This window comes from Hydra vulgaris, chromosome 11 (genome assembly GCF_038396675.1).
Source record: "Hydra vulgaris chromosome 11, alternate assembly HydraT2T_AEP".
Classification (NCBI taxonomy): domain Eukaryota; kingdom Metazoa; phylum Cnidaria; class Hydrozoa; order Anthoathecata; family Hydridae; genus Hydra; species Hydra vulgaris.
Window position 1 is genome coordinate 56,247,268 of NC_088930.1, and position 22,101 is coordinate 56,269,368.

Below are 22,101 nucleotides of genomic sequence, written 5' to 3' on the forward strand. Positions count from 1 at the left end.
ATATATATATATATATATATATATATATATATATATATATATGTATACATACATATATATATATATATATATATATATATATATATATATATATATATATATATATATATATATATGTATTTATATATATATATATATATATATATATATATGTATATATATATATATATATATATATATATATATATATATATATATATATATATATATATATATATATATATATATATATATATATATATATAAATTAGTAAAAAACACTTATCTAACTTTTATCTTCTACTTGAAGTTTCACCATTGCTGGATCATCAGGAAGAGTTACTAAATCTCAAAAAAAATTCAATTTATAGAAAAAAATATTTTACAGGAAGTTATAAATTATTATAAAAAAATTTTTAATTCCTATATTTTTTTGTTAACGGGAAGTTACAGAATGTAATTATTAAATAATTTTCTTTGGAATGGAGATTTGTTTTGGTCATTTGTTTTTTTAATTTTTCAAAAGGTATTTATTTTCGTGCCTACATTTAGAAATTAATTCAGATTTTTTATTTAATAAATTTTCTTGATTTAAATGAGTAATTATTTCAAATTTTTCTGCAAACATAGCATACATTTTTTGGAAATGTTATTATAGGCAGGGACACATTTTAGAATAGACTGTATAGACAGGGGCACATTTTATATATGTATATATTCACATGTAGAGGCAGGGGCACATGTGACATCACATAAATCACCTAAAACTGTGACATAAATGTGACATCAAGAAAATTCACTATTTTTTAATTTATATTTATTTCAATTTGAAAGCCAATGTTTTTAAAAACTTTAATAATATCTTTTCTAATTTTATCGAGTTGTGGCCCTGATTTTTTATGCATTATTATTAAACCGTCGTCGCGATAAAGGCCTAATTTATTAATTTGGATTATTTTAGCTAGGGTATTTAAAATATATAAATCTACAAATTCGTAAATTTCTGCTCCGTCGTAACTTCCCATTGTTACATCAAAGCATTCGTGCGTGGTTTTTTTCTTCCACGTTTCCTTATCAAAAAATATAAAGTAAAGTTTTTCTGCAGTGCTTAATTATACGGATAGTGTCTTCAGTAATTTCTAAATGGGATTTTCCAAATTCTATTGTTTTATCTAACATTGCTGCTGTAATTGAGGGGTAAAAATCAATAATATCAAATTGTATAAATGTGCATTCATTTTTATTGTTAATTTTAGAAAACCAATCTATAACATCAGTGGTATTATTCCACTGATGTAAACCTAATTTTTTCCTAATAGAGTTATTAATTTTGTCTAGTTTTATTTTACTAACGTGCCCTAGTTCACTTTTTGAGGGTACTAGTAGCCTACAAGGGCGTTTATTTTGAAAATTTGGTTTGTGATCTTTTTTGTGAAACAAACGCTTGCGCTGGTGCAACTGATTCAATTCTCGCATCTAAACTAATATTTTTGGCGATGTTTTGAGCTTCTAAATTAATCGCGTTTTCCAAGTTTATATAATTGTTTTTATTAATTTATTATTGCTCTGTTCTTTGAGAACATTGAGCACTCTGTTTGTAGAATCGCTAACATAATTTATATAATTCTTTTATATATATATATATATATATATATATATATATATATATATATATATATATATATATATATATATATATATATATATATATATATATATATATATTATATATATATATATATATATATATATATATATATATACAGTACCTGCTCAAATTATTAGACTCAAGAATAACATTTTCAAATTTTGCTAGATTTTTGGATTTTCTTTGATAGGTAGAAGTTATTGCTGTTTACTTTTTGTTGTTTATGTGTAATTTAACTTCTTATCATTCTTTTTTTGCTTTAGATTAGGAAAATTTATAAAATTTATATACTTTAAAAAAATATTTTTAACGCCATAAAAAGTATGGTAAATTTTATTAATATAAAATGAAATTTTATTTGTCAAAACTCTGGTTATGTAATTTTTAGAGGTCTATATTGACGTAGGTTGTTTTTATAACTTAAATAATGCAATTTCAGTTGTTTTTAATTTTTTTTTTATAATGCAGTCACATAAAAACTTATTGAGTGCTCTAGTTGTTTTTTAATTAATAATGGGTAAAGTAAGTGATGTTTCCCCACGTAAATAGCTAAAGCTGTTCTTCTGCAAGAAACAAATGACACCCGAAGGAGTATTGCAAAAATAGTCGAAGTCTTGCAGGTTACAGTTGGAAAAATAAGTTTCAAATTCAAAATAGAGGTCAAATTAAAACCACAGAGAAAAGGTTGATGTGGTTGAATGAGAATACAAGTGCTAGAGTTAATAGAAAAATCAAAAAAGTTATTGAACAAAATTGCAAGAAGCCAGCAATAAAACTGAAAAGCGTTTTGAAAAACCAAGGCATCAAAATTTCACTTGGATCTTTAAGAAGGAGAAGTTACGAGTTAGGATTTAAGTGTAGAAAACCACTGAAGAAGCCAAAGCTTAAGGCTGCGATGATTAAAAAAACGTCTTGCTTGGTCTAAGAAACTTTTTTTTTCTCAAGATGACTGGAATAAATTTTCTATTTTTTCTCTCCATACACTTAAACTAATTACATTTTCTTGTTACAAGTTTTCAAAAGTTGTTTTCGAATATATATGTTACCCTTATTGAATTTACTAATATTTGATAAATTATTAAACTTCAATATTGACTGCTTTATTCAGGCTGGACTCAGTGATGAAACTAACTTTGAGACTTTGGAAGATCAAACAACATTTGTGCGCCGCAGAGCAAGAGAATAAAACAAACCAGAACGCATTGTAAACACTGTAAAGCACCCAGCATCTACAATGATTCGGTCATGCATATCGAGCAGGGTTACCACTCATCTTTACATTGTACTAGGAAAGATGAAACAAGATCAGTACAAGACTGTCCTGCAGACTTTTCTGATTCCTCAGATACGAGAGTGATTTCAAAATGGTGAAAAAATAATTTTTATGCATGATGGTGCTCCACGCCATACCGCAAAACTCATAAAGACATTTCTTGCTAATGAGAGTATCCAGCTTCCGATTGGCCAGACAATTCTCCAGATATGAACTCTATTGAAAATCTATGAAAACTTGTCAAACGCAAAGTCAGTGTTGACATAATAAAAAGAAAGCAGAAACTCACAGAATGACTGATTGAAGTATGGCGTTGAGATCTAGATGTTGATGCATTAACCTCAAAGTGCATAAATAGTATCTCAAGGTGTATCAAAGCTCTTTTAAAGCCAAAAGGACTCACTACGAAGTTTTATAACATGTTTTATATCAATATATAGATTATATAAGAAAAAAATTAAGCTATGATTGCTTCTAGTGCATTTTTTAAAAACAAAAAAAGATTGAAAAATTGAGCACGGTTAAAACTTGTTAAAAATTGAGCACTTTCAAAATGTATTCTTCCAATATAATACTTAATTTGTTCTCTTAGTAAATTGTTTTTCAAAACCAATGGTTTAAAACCTTGCTCTTAAACCACAAAAATGTGGTTTAAGAGCAAGGTTTTTTTTTGTTGTTGTTTTTTTGTTATTCACCTCCGCATGGCCTAGAAGGCCACTACAGATGAAGAGGCTACTTAATAGTGGTTAAGGTTTTAAACCATTCCAACATTAAAACATTTAAAACATTCCAACATCCAAACCACTAGGTTTTAAACCAATCCAACAGAAAGCTCATTTATTCTTGAAATCTCTCTATATAACTCAATGAAGTCTTGACTAAAATTAATAAGTTGTCCTGCATTGTGATGTAGAAGATCAAGAAGATCAGTGACAAATTGTTAACATTGTTTATAATCTGGAAATAAGTCCCAGTCCCATCTGGTTTTCAGCTCTTCTATCTCATGTTACATTTTTAACAAATCAAAGAAAAACCAATTATGGAATAGAAAAAACTAATTATGTAATTAGTTTACAGAAAAACATTAATCAGCTAGGCACATAGCCACAAATCTTTCATTTAAATACCAACGGTGTTTTTGTGTTTTTAAAATGTCTTTGACACATATTTCACGAATCATCTTTTCTTATTGCACAGATACTATATTCACAAACTACTAATTTGTTGCTGAAGAAGATGTTATGTTAATAAGAAACTCACTGTGACATAAATCTAGCATGGTATGTGAAGCCATTTTAAATTTAGCATGGTATGTGAAGCCATTGGAAATATTAACTTAATCTTATCTTAAATTGTTCTTAATTGTTTTTGCCCTAAAATACTTTCCTTAGAAATTGAATAACCTTCAATGCTTTACCAACTGTTATTTATAACAGAAATTTTGCACTTAGTGCAGCCAAACCTATTCCAAATCATAATTCAGTCGGAGCTAAATTTTTCTCAATACTTTTTTTAAATAAAATTAAGAACAACAGACTTTTTAAATTTTCTAAAAGGCTGGAGATTATGTCTATTTTATTATCTCCATTATGATAAGTGTCTAAATATTTTATTGTCTCCTCAAATTTTTCACTAACCAACAATTGTTTGTTTCCTAATGGATCATTTTTAAAAGAGGAGGATACATTTTCCTCTTTAAAAATCAACATTTTTGCCTAAATAGTTTTGTGTTTGTTTCTAAATCTTGTTTCTAAATGGCAAATTAAAAGTAAAAGAATTCATTAAAAATTTTGTGACTAAAAAGATTTATACATTGATATTTTCTTAATAGAAATATATTACTATATCATTTTTATATTATATTAAATTTATTATTATATTATAAAGTCATTTTATATGTGGACTGAATTGTAAATTTACAAACATTTTACTATAATATAGTAAACATCTGATATGTTTGTCAGTATTTTCTTAACCTGATAAAGTACGCATGGTAAATTTTTTTTCCATGAGACAACCTCCAAATTTAATACATTAAGCGATAAAAAAATCAACATTAAGCTAAACTTATTGTAGTAATGTTTGGAACACATAGCACAATCTTTGTTATAAAGTTTTTTTAATAAGCAATTGTGTTATGAGTTATATGTTATGTGTTATATATTTATTTTCAATTCTTTTTCCAACATGAAAAATTTCACAGTGAGATATTTTTTTGCAACACAAGTAAAAGTTCATCTATTGCCACTATGCCGTTTCCAAAAAAGTTCATATATGTATATATTTATATGCATATACATAAATACTTACATAACCATTGTTTATTATGATTGATAGGCAATATATGGCTTTGAGATTGTAAAAAAATACCCCAACAACACTTGAGGTAATTAATGGCAGAATTTCAATATAACTTTAATTTCTATTAATTTTTAATTTTTCTTGTTAAACAATCCTTTTTTTTTAAGGGTTTGGGTATCCAAGTAAGACTTTTTATGGTGATGTATGGCTAACTACAAATAGATCAGAAGAAGATAAGGATCATGATGACTTATTCAAATGTTGCTCTTCCGTGTCATACTGATGGAACATATTTTTTAGATTCACCTAGGTAAGATCGTTATTTTTGATCTGTTATCACAACAGTCTCGCGTTATTATAAAAAATTTCATTGTTGTAATATTGAGTTATTTTTTAATAATAACAAATTATATGACAGTAGATTTAAAAAAAATTGACTGCTTGTTTTTCAAAACATTTATTTTTCAAAAAATTTATTTTAAAAACATTAATTGTTGAAAACAAATAAAGTGCCAAAAGTTAATTAGAGACAAAATTTTTTTATGCTATTCAAAATAAAAGGGCACAAGTTTTTAAGAATCAAAGAATCAAGGAAATATATTTTAATTATTTTTTATCCTTGCTTTTGTAAACAAACTTCAGAAACAAATAAAGAGTTTTATGATGACAAAACATTTTGATTAAATTTTGGAAGCAAATATTGTAGGAATTTTTTTTTACGTCTATAAATAAGTCAATAAAAATAAAAATTTAAGTTATTTAATTTAAGTATTAGAGTTTAGCTAAAAATGACTAAATCTCATTTTTAAAACTATATGTTTATTTTAACTGTTTAACACTTGTAACAAATAATAAATTTTTTGATAAAAACAAACAAATATATTAACTTTATTTTATTAAAATTGTTTTGACTTTTTTGACTTAAAGTATTTTATTATGAAGTTGAAAGTTTTGCCTGTTTTATTAAACATTCCTTCCCAAAATCTTCAGAGTGTTTTTTACAACAATTGTTTAAAAAAATGTTTGCCAAAATGCAGCAAACCTTTTAACACTTCAAACAAGCAATTGAAATTTACTATTGTAGTTGATAAAAATGTCAGTTAATCCTCTCTTGCACAGTAATGGTGAAACTTTATTCACAAGTGTCACTTCAAATATAAAAAAACAATAAATAACAAAGTAGACTAAATTGCATGTAATTCTGGAAGTTTGTAAGCAATAAAACCTGCAACATATAAAAGCCCTTATTTGCATTTGTTTGGCAACTGATCCTCACAATTTTCACATATTGACATATCAAACTCCACACCACCACACCACCACAGTTATCACAGTGGTGGTGATCAGGAGGAAATATTGTAAAATCTGCTTGCTCGTATAGCAACGCTCTAGTTTTGTCGATTCTAAATTTTTGAATAATATTTCGCACAGTTATCAGATATGTGCCACCTAACCCTTGCCAATATTTCCCAAACTGTTTTTCTAGTGCATCTGATTGCATATGTCCTAACAATACATAAGATACACAGCAATTCAACAAATACTTGACACAGCTTGCTAATCTTTTAAAAGTTTTTTGCAAAGCACTCTGGGTATCCATTGTTAACTTTTTCTCTCTTGATTTTGAATTTATGCATTTCAAATTTTCAGCAAAATAAGAAATATAGTTCTCTAAGAAATCTATTTACCAATCATTGACTGAAGTAATAGACCTTTTGCTTTACTGTTGGGTCAGGGTTAGTCAAACAAAATTAATAACTTCTTAAAAATTAATTTTTTTTAATGATTTATTTTAACTAATTGTGAGTTCTACAATTATTTAAGCTTTTCAAACAATAGTTTAAAAAAAAACTTAAAAAAAAATCTTGGCTTTCCAGTTGGAAGTTAAAATTAACTTACCACCAGAATACTGCAGCCCAGGTTTTATGTACACCTTATCAGCCAAGATAAAGTAATATTTTTGAATTTCCTAAAGCTCTTTAAATATCATCTTTAAATATTATCTTCAAATTTATTTAATTTGTTTGTCATTTGTTGTAACTCTTGTACACATAGCAAAACAAGCTTCTCTATGAGGTCAAAATATACTGAACGAGATTTTGAATAAAGATGCAATGCATCAGAAATGTCTTCTAAAGAAAATGGTGTATTGTTTGTTTTATTTAATAAAGCTACTTGATGTCTAACATAACTTGTTCACTTAGGATCTGTTTCATTATTAATAACATAACAGCATTCTCCAGTTGAGAATAATATTTAATAACTCCTTTGTTTAAATAGGTTAAAATTGTAAAAGTTTTCCAGTAAAATAAATAATTCCAGAATCTTCTAAAGTTATATATATTGAAAACTTAGGTACTGGCCCACAATGTTCATATGTTATTGAAGATACATTTTTTTCTTTTTCAACAACATAAAATTTTTCTTTACATTTATTTATCATTGACTTCAAATTTTTTACAATTGAATTAAATAGCGTCCATTTTTTTGAAGTTTTCAAACTTATCAGGTAAACTATTGCTCTCAGAGCACATTAACCCAATGACATCTCACTTTCTAGACACTATTGGAATACAAGACACTGGTATACCTTTAAAGACTGATGGAGGGTGCACTGGAACAAAACTACCACCTTTGACTTTTTTTAATTCTGCATCTTTAGGCTGAGCAAAAATTTGCTTATAATCTGTAAACACAAAGTTTGCATTTGGAAGTTTTTTATTCCATAACTCGCGATCCTCGGATTGAAAGGGAAATCTATACATTGTGACATAAACATCAACTTTTATTTTTGATTTTTAATTTGAGGAGCAACCATAAACGCAGCATTTATTAGGCATTTTACGAGTTTAATTATAATAGTTAAAATTAAGCAACCAAAATCCTTATTGAATCTATACTTCCCCGTAAAAAAGTCGGCCTTCACTTATTTTATGGAAAACGAGCTGTAGCGGCCTATATAAGAAGTCCTTGATCTGAGAGCATGAAACAACAATTGGTTCGCAAATCGCTTTGTTTTTACTTTTGCAGTTAAAAATTTTTTATTAAAACCTACAGATGTTTCATTGCCATGAACATACAGGAACTGGTAGGGAGACAGTATTTGTAGATGGTAAAGGTGCTGCTCAAAAGTTGAAGCTTACTAATCGCAATGCTGTGGAGTATTTAGCCAAGAAATGGATTCCGCCCACATATTATGTATCTTCATTATTTTAATCTTTGGTTTTACTTTTTATAATTAACATTTATTAAATTTATTATTTAAATTCAGTTATTCAATTAGGAAAAAGATTGTTGTTTAATAGCTTTAGGGCCTATTATAAAGATAAACCCATACACAAAAGAAATTTATCAAGTCAGGGTAATTTATTTTTGGATTATTGTTTAAATCAGTTTAAGTCTCTATCCAAATATATGTGTAAATACATAGTCATAGAGTATATACATATAAGTGTGCATATATATATATATATATATATATATATATATATATATATATATATATATATATATATATATATATATATATATATATATATATATATATATATATATATATATATATATATCAGGACTCGAATTAAGCGTATCGCGATCGCGAATAGCGAGTACTTTTCGCACCTTCGCGATTAGTTTTTTCTTAAAATTTGTTTTTTCGCGATCTTTCTTTTTTTCGTGATTATTCTTTTTTTATTTTAGAAGATTGATACTCTATTCGCGAATATTTAGTGTTCTTTTACAATTGAAAATTGCAGTGACTTCTGTAACGATAATTTTTTTTAAAACGGAGCATAAAGTAAAAGAACGAAATAAAAGATTTAGAAAATCAATTAGCAAAAATGTTCAAATGCAGGAAAAGACCGATTGTTTAAGCCTTTGAGCGCGACGAGCCACGATCGTGGCTATACCGTCAGAGCGCGAACAGCCACAATCGTGGCTTCAAAAGCGGTCCTTGAAACTATGACTTTTTACAGCAAAATACTGCTGTTTGTTCATTAAAAATGGTAGCATTATATAGAGCACATTTTTTTCTATCTTTTGGTATATTGTTTTTATATGTTTGGCATTGAAAATGAGCAACTGTAAAGAAAGTTGTAAGGATGACGAAAGTTGTACCAGCGAAGAATTCTTAAGTTCCAGCAATGACAGTTTATTTGATGAAGGCACGATGACTTTAATTTAAAAATTGTATACAATATTATTTAATTCAAATATATCACCTAGTATGATAATTTGGAATTTTTTATTTTTAATTATTATGAAGAATTCAGTTCTGATGGCAATGTTGATGCAGATGAAATTTGGTGGTTATGTTTTAGATGATTGGATATTTTTTCTAGGAGATGACCTTGGTCCTGTCACACAACAGTTGTGCATTAAAATCATTAAACTGCTTTAAATCTCATATAACCTACACAAAAATAAAGTTCTAAAATAGTTGTTTTCTTTTTTATTTATTTGCTATGTTTTTTGCCGATTTGTTTCAGTTGAATTTTTCTCAACGGCGTTTGAATTTTATCGAGCGCTCAAAGGGAAAAATTTATAAAAAAGGAAAAGAATTTATAAAAAAGGAAAAGGAAGGAAAAATTTATAAAAAACAAACGATTAAACACCTATTCGAATCAAGAAATAAAAGACTTTAATTGAAAAAAGAAATAAAAGTTAATTGATTGAAAAGTCACTTTCTTAACTCGAATTCTCAAGGGCTTTATTCCCATTTAGCTCATTCATTATGAACAAATTTAATGATATTTTTATAAGTTTATTTTGCGAAGAATAGTGGAAGGCAATATAGACTCTAAATAGTTATTAAAAAAAACTTTAAAGTTTGTTAGTACACTTGCTAATTTTAAATTAGTAGCAATAAATGGATGCCAATAAGGACCACAGATGCAGTTTATCTACAGTTAAAAAGTGGGAAAAACATTTTTATTGCGAGTTTAAATTCGAGAATACGATTTAAATGGAAATGAAGTTATAAGATTAAGATACAGTTTATGTAAACAATTTGAAAAACGGATAAGTCAAACAAAATTGTTTTTCATGACCTGGATCGAACCAGGAACAATATCAATAAAAAAAGATTCACTGGCATCGCACTTAAGCAGTGCGCATAATAAAGAGGCCACGCAAATTCTTCAACAAACAACATTAGGTTCAGTTTCATTATCTAACCACGTTATTCATAATACTCCAATCGGGCTTGGTTTGCGTAAAATGGCCGTAAAAGACGCTGATTCGCTACGGGAAAAGTTTAATATTGCGTATTACTTGGCAAAACTTAAATCAAAAATCAAAAAAAGTATTGGATTGTAAAAGATTCTATTATTTAGACACATTTTTTTTCTTTCGCTTTATTTTATTGAATGAAAAAAGTGAACGCTAACTTTTATTAAAAAATACATTGAATGAAAAAGCAATAGAATTTGATAAGGTTACTTTGATCAGAAAACTTACTTAATAAGAATTTAATTATCATTCTTGTTTGTGATTGTGCGGGTTTTCGTAAAAATGCAAAGTTTTAACATTTTATCAAGATAATGTTTTCGTCATTTTTAATACTTTTTTATAACTGTTTCAAATTTATAGATTGTTTTGTAAGAGTTTTAAATAATATTTTTACTGTTAAAAATTTATAGAAAATTAAATATTCTAGTTGTTTTAAACAGTTAAAAATATGTAAATAAAATAGAAAATGAAATAATTAATCAAAAGTTCATTGATTTTACAAAAATACCAAGTTCATTGATTTTAAAAAAATACAGCCGTTAGATTTAATGCAATATAATAATAGTAATAATGTAAATTATAACTAAAGCTACTTTACAACAGCTGAACGTAAATGTTATGACATCTTATGCAAAAATGAGACTTATTATATATGTTATTATAAATGAGTTAAAATAAATAATGCCCCCTCCCCTCCGGCGGGAGTGGAGGAGGGGTTATGAGCAACAAAAAAATCGCGATTAGATTTTTTTACGTTAATTTGAGCCCTGTATATATATAAAATGTATATATATAAAAATGAGTGTATAGCTGTACCTGAAATTTCACTGATAAAAATAGCTTTATGAGCATTTCTTAAGTGTTTACTAGTATTAATAAGGAAAAGAATTCTTACCTGAGGTTTGAATATTTTTGTTAAAGTAGTAGTAGTAGTAGTAGTAGTAGTAGTAGTAGTAGTAGTAGTAGTAGTAGTAGTAGTAGTAATAGTAGTAGCAGTAGTAGTAGTAGTAGTAGTAGTAGTAGTAGTAGTAGTAGTAGTAGTAGTAGTAGTAGTAGTAGTAGTAGTAGTAGTAGTAGTAGTAGTAGTAGTAGTGGTAGTAGTAGTAGTAGTGTTCTGTAGAGCATATAAGTATTTGTGTCTAATATATTTTTTCATTTCGTTTCCACACATGCTCTTAACCAATTTTTTGATTTGACCCTAGACATTGTCATGTATTGTTGGATTCATTACAATGATTATTCATTACAATGATTAGATTTAATATGATGATTAGATTTAGGTTTAAAATAACACCGAAATCGCACAATTCCTATTACTAAAATAATTACATTTTTAGGGTTAACCCGTAAAAACAAAACATTTTTAGGTTCGGAAGTTTTCGCCCAAAATGGATAAAGACAACTTTTGTTATTTTTTATACAAATTTATAAATAAAAAAATTATAAATTGTTCAAAATTTACATCTTTAAAATCGTTTTATAGCAAAAGCTTTTACCAGAAATGAGGCTGTCATAAATTTGGTTATATCATTTGGATATGACTGTCATGAATACGTCATTTGTAAAATACAAACCATTGTCATGGATAATATTTAATTTATAATATAATTGAGATACTGTTTATTTATTATTTTAATATATTTTTGTGACAATAATATAAAAATGTTATAATTGAGTAAAGTTAATTCGTAAATATATTTTCTCGATTCATCATAATTTTTTAGAATTTTACTGGAGACGTTCTTATTAAAATTAAAATTAAAAACATTGTTCTAAACCTCTTTTAAAATGTTCAGAATTATTGAAACTTTTGTAACTTTATTTTCACTACCATATTACTCATGATTATAACAAAAAAAAAATACTATAAATATGATTAACAGCTTCCTCCATTACATGTAACTCTGGTGGAAAAAGGTAATCTACCAATAAATGGTCGCTGGATTCTGGGCGTATCAATTGAGGATTAGTTCCATTACAAAAATCTTTAGCATTACGTTACATTAAACTTGATTATGAGAATTTTTTGTTATGCCGCTCTAATAAACCAAAAGTTTTTAACTTCTTTTTATAAAATGGTTTTATTCTTTTCCATTTGCATATATGGCAAGGTTAGCACTTTGAGATAAACCACGCATTATTTGACAAAGTTTAAAACCAGCTACAAATAATCGTTTTTTCTATCTAAACTATCTTTTTTTTTAATTTTATCTTTTATTTATAATGTTCATTAATAAAGAAACATTGTAGTGACTAATTGTAGTGACTTTCAGAAACATTTAGAACTAAAGCTAATAAAAAAGAAGTTTTTACAGAACTTTCTTTATATTTTGAATTTTGAAATTCTTCATAAGTACTCCTGGTTGTTTTGTCATTGCGAATATTTTTCTTAACTTCTAAACCTTCTATCTCACAATCTGACAGTAGGTTCAAACTGATCTAAAATATGAAAAATTTTATTTTACCAAATGTTGTACCTTATATTTTAGTTTTAGCTGAATCAAGCTGAAGCATATTTGAAATGATATAGAAAAAAAAAAACATATTTTATTTACCTTCAGAAAGCCTCTTGCTCCATCACGAGTTTGGCTATTTGACAAAAGACGCTTGCTCTTAAGAGCAGTGCCCATTTTAGTATTTGTAGAAAAGAAAAAGAGAAGCAATATTATGAGAATATGATAATGGTTGGAGGTTGGTTGCAAGAGTAGGTCCAACTATGTTTTCAATGCATTTTTGCACCTTGTCTAAAAGAGTAAGGGCATCGTTTGAAGATCCGCCCCAGATATGGCAACAGTATTCCATACAAGGTCGGATTTGAGATTTATAGAGATTGAGAATAGAATCCGAAGTAAGGAAGTGTCTAGCTCGATAAAGAGATGCAACCTTAGCAGATAACTATTTTTGCAACAGATTTGATGAATGGCTTCCAAGAAAGTTTGGAAGAAATAGTTAATCCTAGAAGATGAAGAGTAAATAACTCATCGAGTACATCACCGTTCATAAATATAGAAAGATCTAAATTATTACAATAACAAGTGGCTGAAAAAAATTGACTTTTATCTGTATTAAAGTTCACCAGCCACTGTGAGCCCCATGCTGTTGCAGAAGTGAGATCCTTTTCAAACTGAAATGCCCTCTCCAACCAATCAGAGAGTGTTGGCTTCTTATTACAACAAGAATAAATGGTAGTATCATCAGCAAACAATGCCACCTTAGATGTGAAGATCATTATTGTAAATTAAAAAGAGTATAGGGCCAAGGATAGAACCTTGAGAAACCCCTGATATTAAAGAATAAGTAGAAGATGCTGTCCATCGAGGACAATTTTTATACTACAATTGGAAAGGAAGGATTCAATAATCTTAAAGAGAGCGCCAGATACACCATAAGAAGAAAGCTTATGGAGAAGACCAGCATGTCAAACTTTATCGAAAGCTTTTGAAATGTCAAGAGTGATGGCCTTAACCTCTCCACCTTTATCTAATCCAAATTATTGATAAATATTTTATCTAATGCACGATAAAACCTATCGGTTTTATCGTGCATTAGATAAAATATTTATCAATAATTTGGTGGAAATTAATAACTTGGTGGTGATGGAAAATAACTCGGTTATGATGGAAAATAACTCGGTGTTAAATTGTATGTAGTTTTGACACAAAGTTGATAATGCTAAAAAAATTTATTTCGTTTTTTATTTTTAAAATTCATCCATGCCGAATAATTGTTAAGACATGAATTACACTTAAAAAATAAATATATGTATATATATATATATATATATATATATATATATATATATATATATATATATATATATATATATATATATATATATATATATATATATTATTTGTTTTATTAAGTTAATACGCTAGTTTTTTGATTTGTTTATTTTCGATAGAGTTTTTAGTTTACTAAATTTCGTATTTTATTATATATATATATATATATATATATATATATATATATATATATATATATATATTTTGTTCGTTTTATTAGGTTAATATACAATATTCCATATATTTTAGAGCACAATTTGTAAATTAAAACATTTTTTTTACAAAAAAAAGTGAAATATTGATGCACGGTCGTTTACAAGCCCTGTTTGGGTACGCATGCGTATGTAAATAGTTGTAAGTAATCAATCGTTATCGAAGCTATCGGATGAATAATTTATTAGTTCGATTACTGCATGGTCCGTTGAGTGATTTTTTTAAACCCAAATTGTTTATTATATAGTATATTATTCTCTGATAAATAACTTTACAGTCTTACATACATAATAAGTTTTAATAATTTCGATAAACATGGTAAAACAAAAAGAGGTCTATAATTATATTTGTGACATCACTAGTCTTGACAATAGGTGTAATTTTAACAAATTTTGAACTCAAGTACAATACCGGATTTTAATGAAAGGCCTAAAAGGTTGCAAAGAAGCAACTCAATAATATTGAATCTTGCTGAATAGTTTTAATTTAATATTGAATATTTAATTAAAACTTTGGAATATTGATACCAGAGTCATATAATAATGTTTACAGATACTTGCGGTGATTATAGCCTGAGAATATCCGCCATCTAAAAATGGGTCTCTGGTCCCATGCATGGGTGTAATAAAATTAAATTTAATTTTTTTCATAATATCTTTAACTACATCGAAATTAATCGTAGGATTGAAAATTTCGCATAAATTAAAATAATAAAAGAAGATTTCGATCTTTTTTTATGGACTGTCGTGATGTTTTACATAAGAAATTTACAATAAACGTTTTATATTTTACTTTTTTTTTTTTTCATTTATTTATTTAAGTTTACAATGTTAGTCGTGTTACATAATTCATAAGCCGTAATACATAAACATAAGTCGTAATACAATTACACAAATAATACAATTCAGCGTACTAACAATATAAAGCTTGGTTTCCAAAAGAAGATCAGAAGGATCTTATCATCGGAAAAGTAATAAGTAATATTAAAAAGTAATATTTATAACGTGTATATATAAAATAAAAAAAATATATATATACATATATATATATATATATATATATATATATATATATATATATATATATATATATATATATATATATATATATATATATATATATATATATGTATATATATATATATATATATATATATATATATATATATATATATATATATATATATATATATATATATATATATATGTATATATATATGTATATATATATATATATATATATATATATATATATATATATATATATATATATATATATATATATATATATATATATATATATATATATATAAGATTTAACGTATTTACATTATGCAAAGATACAACACATTTTAATATATAATAATCTGAAGAATAATGTCTTATGTTTTACTTTTATATGGAAATAAATAAAGATAAATCGTTTATAAAATAAAAACAAATAAAGATAAATCGTTTTTCCATATAAAAGTAAAACATAAGACATTAAATACGTTCAGTTTATAAATATCTAAAACCTTCATATAATCAAAAAAATATTTTGAATGTGAAAAGCGATCCGCATAATTAACTACGCGGATTACTGACGGCGATAAAGATGTTGTAATTTACTTTTAACCGTACTTCCCCAGGCGATGATTGCATAATTTATATAATTGTGTATAAATGAATATTAGAGTTGGGTTAGCTTTTTTTTGTTTAGATAGATAATTTCGGGATTTGTATAAAATGCCAATGTTTTTAGAAATTTTTATACTTATATGTTTACTTATATGATCAATATGTTTTCTCCAAGTAATATTCTCATCAAGATAAACACCTAAGAATTTTATAACAGTATCTCTTTTTATTATCGTTTCATCAATATAAATTTGAGGCATATTAATTGGTAAAAAACGGTTTTTTGCGCAGGAGTGAAAGATGATCCATTTTGTTGTGTTAATATTTAAAGTTAATTTATTAGCTTTGAACCAATTAGAAATGAGATTGAGTTCTTTGTTTGTAGTTGAAAAGAGTTCATAAGCATCAGTATGGGATAAGAAAAGATTAGTATCATCAGCGAACATTATACTTTTCAATTTGGAAGCATTGTTTAAGTCGTTTACATAGATTAAAAATAGTAGTGGTCCGAGAATAGAACCTTGTGGAACACCACAGGTTATGCTCAGAGGTTCACTTTCCTGACCATCATTACTATACACAAGTTGTTTTCGATTTGTTAAATAGCTTTTAAACCATTTTAAAATTTTATTGTTTAAACCATAATGTTTAAGTTTTTTGATTAAAATTCGACCGTATCAAAAGCTTTTGATAGGTCAATAAAAACACCTAGTGTATATTGAGATTTTTCAAAAGATTCAGAGATGTTATGTATAAATTGAATAATGGCATGTTCAGTTGAACTTCCTTTTCTGAAACCAAACTGATTGTCATGAAATAAGTTGTTGTAATTAAAATAATTGTATACTCTGTTGAAGATAATTCTTTCTAAAATTTTAGAAAATATAGAAAGAACAGAGAAAGGACGATAGTTACTGATATTGGATCTGTCGCCTTCTTTATGGATAGCGGTAACCCTGGCAAGTTTTAAACGTTCAGGAAAAATACCTTGATGAATTGATGTTCTGAAAATTTTAATAAGAACATTTTTTAATTGTTCGTAGCAATCTATAACAATATTCCCGTTTATTTCATCTGCACCAGGTGCTTTAAGGATTTCTTTTTTTAAGGATTTGAAAGCTTTTTCAAACTCATCAAATGATAGTTCGGCAGATAATTCCTCAGAGCAAATACCTTTGTCAATAGGTACCAAAAAATCATAAAATGAGGTTTGGATATTTGGTATTTTTCTTGACAGAGTTGATCCAAATTCAGTGAAATATTTATTGAATTCTTGAGCTATTATTTGTGGTTCATACAAGCTATTGTTATCGACTTTCAGCATTTGTGGCAAAGAGCTTGACCATGTTTTTTGTTTTCCAGTAATTTCTTTTAATACTTTCCAAGTGCTTTTTGAGTCATTTTTAACTTTATTAATTAATTTTGAATAGTAAGTTTTTTTTAAATTTTTTCGAATTTTTTCGGAAAGATTTTTGTAATCTTTGTAAATTTTTTCACTAGCTGGTGTTTTTGTTTTCAGATATTTAATGTATAACTTTTGTTTTCTTTTGGATGATTTTTTGAATCCTTTGGTAATCCAGGGATTATTAAAGTGTTTTGTTTTTAATGTAACTGTAACAATTGGGTAATTAGATTCGTAAATAGAGGTGAATGTTTCAAAGAACTTTTCATAAAGGTTGTTTGCGTTTCATTAGAATTTAAGTGTTTCCAATGTAAAAATGAGAGCTGATTTTTGAAAGACTCAATATTTGATAGTTTAAAAAAACGTTTTTTTATAACTTTATTTAATTTTCGTTGTGGTTGGTCAGTGTTTATGGTTAGAAAAATAGGAAAGTGGTCTGAAATATCTGTTTTTTAAGATGCCCAATTTTATATCACTGTTGAACAAGTCTGTGGAGATAATATTATCCAGCAAGGTAGCTGAATTTTTTGTTACTCTAGTTGGACGATTTCCCAGTGAAAAAGCGCACATGGGATACGCGTGGATTTTTTCCATATGTAACCCATGTGGGGATTATTATTTTGTCCCATGTGGGTTTCATATGGTAAATCCCACATGGATTCCATATGGTAAATCCCATATGGGATACGCGTGGGTTTTTACCATATGTAACCCATACGGGGATTATTATTTTGTCCCATGTGGGTTTCATATGGTAAATCCCACATGGGTTTTATGTGGTAAATCCTACATGGGATATAGGCGGAAAATACTACATGTTATAGATCTTAAATGACACATATTTTAATCCAAATGGTATAAAAGTAGTCAATACTAGACAAATAAAAGTCCGAATGCGTCTATGATAATTTTTAAAATTCTTTTAATTTAAAAATTACTTGAATAGTTATTTAAAATTAATCATCAAAGCTTTCAGAGAGGCTTAACTTAATCTGGTATTTGCTACTTTATCCTATTTGGTATTCAAAATGTGTAGCATTTTTGATCTTTTACATGTGATGTTTTCCACTTATAACCTGTGGGATTTACCTTAAACAATTATGACGAAATTTTATAAAATTAAAAAACGTGTTGCAAAATGAATTTATTTTAAAATAAATGCTATTAATCAATACATCCAAAATGAATATTAAAAATATTATTTTTTCTTTTGCGATTTACACGCCGTTTTTTGTCGATTTAATTTATTAAATCGCTTCGGCTTGCATAATACCAAGGTTTTTAGTATCTTCTAACTTTCTTCAAATATTTTATAAAAAAAAAAAAAAAAAAAATACAAATATATATAAATATAAATATATATATATATATATATATATATATATATATATATATATATATATATTATATATATATATATATATAGAGAGAGAGAGAGAGAGAGAGAGAGAGAGAGAAAGAGAGAGACAGAGAGAGAGAGAGACAGAGAGACAGAGAGAGAGAGAGAGAGAGAGAGAGAGAGAGAGAGAGAGAGAGAGAGAGAGAGAGAGAGAGCAATTTTAATTATTAGCCAGGTTGAAGTCATTAATGACTACAATATTTCACAAATAATTATTTTCTAATTTATTACTTACAATGACTAACGTATTATGGGTAATTGAACACATATTATGCGTAATGAGCTTGAACCCATGAGGAGAATCCTGAAAAAAAGTGATCAATTAGGATAAGTAGTTAAACAAAAAAACAAAAACAAAAATGTAAAAACCTACTTTTTCAATGATATAAACCTTAGGTGCAATAGCCACTGAATGCAAAAGTATCTTTACTTTTTCGTCACACACACGGCCTTCTATAATAACAGGCCTTGACATCGCGCAAAATGCCGTAAAAACTGAAGGCCGATTAAACTTTCACTTTTACTTATATTGATATATTTTTATATTAGGTAGGGTGTAATGGCAGTCTATGTTTTCTAATAATAATCTCTAGTAAAGACGGAAATATAAAAAGAAAACCAAAAAATTGTTAAAAGATAATCATATTTTTCGTATTTCAAATTTCATTAAGAATATTTATGTAATATTAAATAGTATCAATAACAAGCAGAACTATAACAAAGTATATATCTATATATTAGAAAGATAACTGTATTTTTAATTTTTTCTTGCTAAAAATGGTAACAATAAAAATCACCAACAATAAAAAACACCAACAAAAGTAGATTCAAGCAAAAAAAAAGTTTTATCAATATATCTCAACAGGGTAAATATTTACAAATCCAAACATATTGAGACATATAGGCTAATGAGAAAATAAAAAACATAACAAGTAAATAGCATAATAAATTACAAAACTAATTTTCACATAAATTATGATAGCTTTAGTATTTTGGGAGTGGTAATTAGAGAGTAATTCTTTAGCAGAATATTAGAATATACTCTGCATTGTTTTTTTGTGATTTTAAATTTATATTTAGCAGCAATGAACTGAAACTGAGTAACACAAAATGTTCTGTATAAAGGGTCAGTAGCACCTTGAAAAAAAAAAGCAAAATATTGACCATTAGACTAGAGTATCAGAAAGAATTTCAAGTCCGCCTCTGTTTAAGCTATACAGATAATTTCCATATTTATAATAATAATTGGTAGAATCATCATAAATTTTTATTTCGCTTTTTTGCACATAGCCAGCTATGTAAACTATAGCCACTAATGTAGATTTATTAACTGAGCTTTCAAGATCATGTATATTATCCAGAAGTTCTTTTTCATCAGTAGAAATATCTCTAAAACATATGTCACAAGTATGACCATCGATACCATCAACAGGAATGTCAAGTTGTAATATCAATTTAGTATGTTGAATATTAATTTTTTCAATTACAGATTTAGCATTTATAAAGTAAGTACCTCCAGATCCCTGTCAAAGCTTAGAAAAAGCTTTTTCAAGTGGATCTGTTGAAAACCAACCTAATAAGACATACTTTGCTCCATTACTCAACAAAGTTTCTACGAGATCAATAAAGCCATAACATGAATGCGCTATTACATTGCTAGTATCTAGCGTAAGCTGTTTTACACGCTTACCTGTAGGTTTCATAAAATTTGACAGTTCAGCAATATCTCTTAGCAGTTGTAACTGTTGATCACCAACTGAGTGGATTTCTCCGCATAATTCATTTCTAAACCAAATGCCAGCACCATTTTGACATTAACAACATTCGAAAAAAAAATATTTTTTCAATAAATACAGCAGTACCTTCAAATGCTTTATTTTCAATCTCTGGATGCGTTCTTAATGTAGCTACTGTTTCTTCGCAAAAAACAGACAAACAAAACTTTACAGATTGTCTCTCTATTGGTTTTGGATAAACTGATATAGCTGTAAGTTTAGAGAGTTTAAAAAGACTATTGCACTCAGTTTTATATAAAGTTTCTAAATCACTCCACTTAGCCAAAGCCAGTTCTTTATTGTTCAAAAATTGAAGTTCGCCAGTCTTTTCTGTCAACCAATTGTTTCATATAGATTTTAAGAGATGCACATAATCATACAATAAATATATACCTGATGTTGTTAACCATGGTTTACTATCAACTGTTTTAAACATTCCAAAAAATCTTTGATTTACACGGTTACCATCAGTAATTATTACCAGTGTCTTACTATTTTCAATATTATTTATCGTATCAACAATTTGTTGACATTGAGCAAACTGAAATTCAGAAGAACAATTTGCAACAGGTTGAGCTCTACATATAAATTCTGGACCTCCAAAAAGAAATTTAATCATAAATGATAAAATTGTTTTAGCTAACTTTTCAGGGTAGTTTACTGCTTGACCAAACAAAGCACCTCTTTGGTAAAGTAATGAAGCTTTGACATAGACCTCATCAATTAGTAGTATGGAAGTTCTTTTCAATGGATTTAAATTCATAAAAATACTATTTATGAAACTTAGGTCCTCCATTGAGCTTATTTTTGAAGTCAATCATGTCCTTATACTTGGCAACTTGTAGTCAATACACAAACAGTCATATAAACTTTGTCACATAGCAAAATACTCATATGCTCTACATATAATATCTGAAGTATATAAAACTTCACCAACATTAACTTTTCTCATAGCATTAAGGTGTTCGAATAGAATATTTAACTAAAGCGAACTTTCTTTATTTTTTAAAAATCTAACTGCTTCAAATAAAGCTGATTTTGTTTTTATTAACTTTAATTTGTTTACAGCTAAAGATGAAATATTACAAGTTGTGCCATTATGGTTAGCTAAAAGTGAATAATCATTGAAAATTACTAAAATAAATAATGGAACACCAAGTTTGTACATTTTTGATTGTATGTGTAAACTTTTTTTATTAAGCTGGAAAACAATAACATCGTTATTATCACTTAACAAAGATTGAATATCGTCAAATATAAGTTCATCCTCTTTTAGAAAATCATTTAACTCATCTGGTAAAATGCTTCGAAAACCGCTTGAAGTTACAGTTTTTCTAACTTTACTTGCTGGTGTGGCTAAACAACTAGGTGGAATATTTTTAAAAACAGATGGTGGGTTTAAAGGTCGTTGCTTCCCATATTTGCTTTCAAAAGGTGCTTCATTTGGCCAATGAAGTTAAAATACTGCTGTATAGTCT

At 27.1% G+C, this 22,101-nt stretch overlaps 1 long non-coding RNA gene across 1 annotated transcript in view; it reads left to right on the top strand.

Annotated features, from left to right (window-relative positions):
• Positions 1–22,101, top strand: part of LOC136087318 (uncharacterized) — a 78,277-nt gene that overhangs the window by 20,797 nt on the left and 35,379 nt on the right. The window contains exon 2 of the long non-coding RNA XR_010641716.1: positions 5,369–5,511. This is a non-coding gene — a long non-coding RNA (uncharacterized LOC136087318). The remainder of the gene's footprint in view (positions 1–5,368; positions 5,512–22,101) is intronic.